Below are 6149 nucleotides of genomic sequence, written 5' to 3' on the forward strand. Positions count from 1 at the left end.
ACTTTTTTTTTTGTTATCTTGATAATTTGTAGATACGGCAACAGCTGGATTTTGTTTACCCAACAAACATGGAAAAAAAATGTCTCCAGCCTTTGAGTTCCAGAGCTGATATCCAGAATCATGCTGTAATTATTCTTAAACCAAATAGTTATCAAGTTGTTATCCAACTTCATTCTCCAATCACCAAAGAGGATAAATATAATAAGATACGTCACTCGCTATTTTGCATAATGTTTTCGTTAGGGTAATCGCAGGTTTTTTTTGTGGACATGTGCATAAATGTCTATACCTTTTAGTGGGGTATTTGTTTTTATTTTCCGACTGTATTTAATTAATTAAATCTCTCCAAAAATCACATTTGCATAAGGTGCCTACACGACTTGGATAAATGCGAGACAATTGAAAATGTCCCTCATGGAAAACATTAGGCATCCATTTTTTTAATTTTCAGCATGTTACTCGCCACTCGTAGCAGATTGGTTGCTCTTATTATATTTATCCTCTTTGCAATCACTGTCCAAGCTTTGCGAAATTTTGTAAAATGTATAGTTCTCGAATTGACCTCCAACGTCATTATTAAATTATTTTCCGACCTTTGAGAGATTTTGTGAAATGTACAGCTTTCAAATGCATATCGAATACATTTCCCCAGTTTATATCCTAATTTGGATATCGAGTTGAGGTGGGTTGAAAAAAAATCTTCCCCCGAGGTGGTACCACCTAAGCCTATTGTGAGAAATAAACACCTGGCTGATAGCAGCAAAGCAGCGCTATTAATTAAAAATAAGTTATATAGTTGCATTGTAATCTTACATTTGAGTCCAGTGAGAGAACTACACATAAATACAAGTTGGGAACTAAACTTTTTTTAACTTAAGTAATAATATTTTTTTCTGTATAAAAAATTTCCTTTTTTGCTTAGAACGTTATGATTCTCAAGTTGAGTTCTGTTTCGAAACAACTTTTGCCTTGTTGTCAACATGAGATGTAGTGGTACTTAAGTCCAAATGCGTTTTGGGTATATTCGACGTCATTAACCGTCATCCAGTGAGTTTTACAGCTCAGTATCCCGCTCAACTCTCACGGGAATGCTCTGGATCATTGAGAGACTTGAGAAGCAGAGGTCCTGATATTTTCACACACGTGAAATGTGTTAAGCAGATGTCGCCGCTGTTTTTCATTTAACTCATACGGCGAAAGTCTAAGCAGCGACATCTATGAAAAAGTAGGTTTATTAAAAGCAGCGTTGCCAAACTAAAGACAAGTAATTAAAAAATTATCTGGTTCAAATCGTTGTTGTTGCATTTACATGCAAAATCATTTATCTGGCTCAGGATCCTTGCCACCGGATGATGGCTATTGCCAACGAACGAAAATAACTGATAAGTTAACTAGAGTTTAACCCTGTAAGTTCGGCCGCTTAAGCTCAGCTTAAACTTCAGTTCACTGAAAAACTTCAGAATAAGTTTAAGCGTAGTTTAACTGACAAACTGCTTTGAACTTGTACTGAAAAACCGGGCCTAAGCAGCAGCACTGAAAAAACGGGCCTTATTCAAAGCAAATTTGAGATGCATTGGAGAACTAAATTTCTTCTGAAATATGAAACCCTTGGCTAAAATTTTCTATTGGTGTATCACGCTTGCCGAAAACGCTTTAAATTTAGTAGTTTTTACCCAGCACTGTAAATAAAATTTTTTCGGTGCTGATTACTTGCTAATTATCTTCAAGACGTAAAAAAATTTGTCAAAAGAGCCATTTTGGACGAGTTTTAGCAGTTGTGAGCTACAGTAAAGAATTGCCATAAAATGAAAAATAAATAAATGTAAGAGATTTTAGGCCGAACTTCTCTTCCAAATTGCGTCGTGCTCCTTTTTAATTTTTCCTACAAATTGGCGGGACCTACTTGTTTTTGATGTTGATGGTCCTTTGCCGAATATAGATCCCGTACGTTTCGGTAACAAGCACCATTAAGGTACTAGCTCCACCATCTCGGGGAAAGATTTAATGTGACCATAATGCATCTTCTTTCTCCTTATTCCAAGAGGAACTTGTGGTCGCCCCAGGTGTCTAATTTGCTTCTATTAAGTTAAAAAACCCTCACTTTTTCGGCAGCTCTAAATGCCAGTATTTAAGTGTATTTTAAAAGTAATAAATTTAAATTGCTTAATTTTTCGTACAAATTCTTCAAATAAATTAGTTTTCTTCAAAATTGTGTCTATATTCTGTTAGAGAATACAAAGTTACATTACTCTTTTTGGCTGAACAATTCTAGTAACAGCTTATATAGTTATGTATGTATAATATTTCTAAACGTATAGTAAAATCTACTACGATCGTAGTAGAACTCAAAGCCAGTTCTGTATGATAGACAACCCCCTAAATTATGCATGCCGAACTTGTCAGAATAAGGGAAAACCTCAACGGGATTAATTTTATATTTATATTAATTTCATCATGGTAATAGCTATAATGTCAGCCGGAATGTTCAATTCTTTTCAGATTTTCTGTTATACGTATGTACATATTTTTAAAATAAAAATTATAGTTGAATTCTGCATTCTGCATATAAACATATAAAACGTTTTTTTCTGAAAAGGTCTAATGTGTTCAAGAATGGCGCTACTCAATTGTAGCTTCAACGTCGTAGAGTTTGCAACACAGAATCGACGCAGCAGACGTGCTCTGCTGCAGACTACGATTTTTTTAACAATAGCGCATGGTTGCCACTTCCTTCGAAATTAATCCACGAAATGCACAAAAATAAATTAAAATAAGGCAAGATGCACTTGAGGCGTAGCTTCATAGACGCGTACAAGATATGACATGTAGCTACGATTTCTCTATGCCTCAAAATCTGCACACGAAGCTACTTTCGAGCGTCGCTACAAAAAGTAAACAATTATTGAAAAAAATAAATTAAATTTCTTCAGGTATATCCGTCCCCGAAACCAAAGGAAATTAGGAAAGGCAACTCTACACCACCGCGGACTAGAGAAAAAAGTGATTTCTAGTTTCCAACACAGTTTAGCCTTTTAATCCCTTCAGCAATGTCAAACCAAGCTTTTTTGGTGTTCAATACTCTTTCGCTTTGGTAATATACCATTCACGCACTTTTATTAACTAAAATAACATTTTCTAAGTAATTACACAAATTTGCATACAAAAAAACGTAAACAAACATCGTGTTCTTCCTTTTTTTCAAGCGTACGTACGCTCAGCGACCAACATTGCTGTACGCTTGCCTACATGAAGCTTTCATGCTTTGTCGCTTTCATACAGCTTACGCCTCGTGTGCAGCTCTCCATTCAAGTACATGTGTTCGACGTCAAAGCGTACAGATTTCGCCTGCAGCGTTTAATACGCGTCTATGAGGCACTGCCTCGTGTGCACCTTGCCTAATACGTCTTTACACTTTATTGCGATGTCAGTGGAAAACTTTCATTTGTCAGCAAAGAATTCTAATGTCCAAAAGACCTGACGAAATACATACTGGCTCGTTTTTTTTTTTTGTTGCAGCCAAAAGCTGTGTTCGTGTTAAAACTGAGCAAGAGTTATCCAGCAGCCGATTTTCTGTAAAATTTTGCGAACTCTCCCCCAATGAGAGATTGCGAATTTTTACGTCAACAATAAGCAAGCAGAAACCTGAAAATTTTACTAAAATATGAACTGACTAATGTCGTACGTGTTATGATCAGTGACAAAACCATTTTCACTTGGGTGATAACTATTCAAGTATCAGACTATTTCTAAAAATTTAAATATGTTATGGATATAACGGGTACTATTTATAGCTACTTCCGATCCACCATTTCAGAGCTATTGTGTTTTAAAAAATTAGTTTCGATCACGGATCGTAACACCAGAGAGGATAGATAGAATAAGAGGAGTCATTTCAATTTTTATTTGTAATGTATCTGATTGGCGGTTATTAGAAAATTGCCTTCTACACAGTTTTAAGAAGTTTACATTAATATATATTGTGATTGTTGGAAAGAGGATGAATTGCTTAATTAAAACGATCCTTTAAAACAATCAAAAATACCTCATGAAAATGTGTAGAAGCAATTTAAAATTATCCCTCAAATTGGACATTACAAATGAATTTCGCAAAAAGTATGAAATGACGTCTCTTATTCTATCTATCCTCTCTAGTAACACCTAATACGGATCCTGATTTCCTGTTTCCGAATTCCTGCGGAAATTCACCACTTTCAAATTAATTTTTTCTCTCTCGATTTTGCAAATTACATAAATTTTAAAACTATGGTTCGATTTTATTTGTACTCGCGGCCTTTAACTCTTGAAGTATTTGGTCCTATTTTTTAAAGGTTAAGCTTCCGAGAAAAACATTTTGTATGGTAACTTTGTTCTGTCAGCGTCAATGCTGGTACTCTGCTGCTTCGCATCTACGACGCTGCCGTTCAGTCGTTCAGTATTGAAAAAGCAGCATTATTGAAACAACGTGTTTCTTGCCTGAGACAAGCCGTATACTAAAAATTTGTGGTGCTTTTGTACTGTTGCAGTGCAACATATCTTTTGCATTTCGTGGATTATAGCAGCTTTTGTATATTGAGAGTGTATAAATGTTGAAATAGAAGGTAATAAAGGTATTCTTTGCAATAAAACTTAGTATACGGTATGATTAGAAATTGCGCTCTTGAAAAATCAACGAACGCGGCAGGACGGCCATTTTGCAATTCTTGGTTTTCGTTCACTTGTCTATTGAAAATATATCGATAGTTGTGTCTCTTTCATTGACATGGAATTCCAATAGTAATGCAAGAATTAACGAAATCAAAAATTGTTCGTTAACTTCGAGACGACATTTTCGTACGGAACTTCTAGGCATTTGGTGTGGTATATCTTTGTTGGTGCAACTGCGATTTATGGTACAGTGTTGATATTAATGGTATCGCTACAGTGACATATTGAGTTAAATATTAGAAAATTGTCTAAAATGAATAAATTTAAGTTCTTTTGCACGTAATTTCGTAATAAGAAGGTATATTAAATACTTCACAGGCATTTGTAACTGCAGGCAAATTTAAGAAAAAGGGATGAAAAAACTGGTTTAGTGCACGGTCGCACCGACAGAGGTAGCAATGTCCGCCGCATCTGCTTGCGCTTCGATTTCTTTTATTCGTCAAGTTAATTTTCGTTTGTGTTTGGTGGAGGTCGTACAGTAGCGGACAATGTGAAATTGATTCAGTTTGCTCTGCATAGAGGTGGTGTATTTAAAATTAATTTGTGCTTGAAAACTTGCGTTTTAAAGAATTGTACATAAAGTAAATTTACAATTAATATATGTACATTAAGTGATTTTAACGTATTTGATTAATGGTGATTATCTAAGTTGTGAAACTCCGCCACCAGAAATTTGATGTACATATGAATTGCTAAGTTTAGTGTATAACTAGACGTAGAAATCGAAGACATATATTTCCGAATTTGGGATGCATAGTTTTGTGAAGTTGATGAATTTTTGAAAAAAAAAGAAAAATTATGTATCCTGGAACTGTTCGCCCGGCTATTTGTCGGCTTTGTAGTATGCCAAATTGTAGTGTGGGAATAGTTATACACATTTAAAAATGGCGACCATACGAAAAAAGTAGATACGCCTCGCAAAATGTACTGAAAGTTGTAGTTTATTTTTAATACGAAGGCTTGCCAACAGAATTTGTAGGTTATGTAAGAGCATTACATATATTTGCTTTATATACATTAATTTTATCGCTATTAAAATTGTCAATTTTAAAGCCCTTAATTTGCAGATATGTATGTATATATTATATATATATAACTGATGAAAAAAGGTCGCCGGATGCCAAACCACGACATTTGTCTATCTCGCTAAGTAATTTGTATATCTGTCTCGCTCTTTTTGAAAAACATGGTGGCCTGAAGCCGAATTCGGGCTTTCGTCAAGTACCATGTGTCATTTTTTCGTTAAAATTTAACGAAAGAAATGCCGACAACCTTTTAGGTCTAGCACCCAACTAATTTTATATTTTCCTCAACTTGGCTCGGCAAAAGTGAAAATGCACTGTAATTCTGTTATGTGTGAACCATAAATTAAGTTTAAAGTAATTACTATATATAAAATGTGTTGGGTTTTATTTGAAATTGTAATTTTTTGTCTCTATTTTTAT

General features: G+C 34.7%; 1 protein-coding gene across 10 annotated transcripts in view; it reads left to right on the forward strand.

The window, feature by feature from the left end:
• Window positions 1-6149, forward strand: part of pzg (putzig) — a 40722-nt gene that overhangs the window by 2426 nt on the left and 32147 nt on the right. For 2 of the 10 annotated variants that reach the window (XM_067787723.1, XM_067787713.1), the window contains exon 1: window positions 4436-4598. The exons of 1 other annotated variant lie outside the window; for it this stretch is intronic. The gene's annotated coding sequence lies outside the window, so the exon portion shown is untranslated. Of the gene's footprint in view, window positions 1-4435; window positions 4599-4733; window positions 5003-5096; window positions 5383-5959; window positions 6084-6149 lie in introns of those variants that run through there. 7 more of the 10 variants (XM_067787715.1, XM_067787720.1, XM_067787716.1 and 4 more) reach the window with 7 other exon arrangements.

The sequence above is a fragment of the Eurosta solidaginis genome, chromosome 5 (assembly GCF_040869045.1).
Source record: "Eurosta solidaginis isolate ZX-2024a chromosome 5, ASM4086904v1, whole genome shotgun sequence".
Classification (NCBI taxonomy): domain Eukaryota; kingdom Metazoa; phylum Arthropoda; class Insecta; order Diptera; family Tephritidae; genus Eurosta; species Eurosta solidaginis.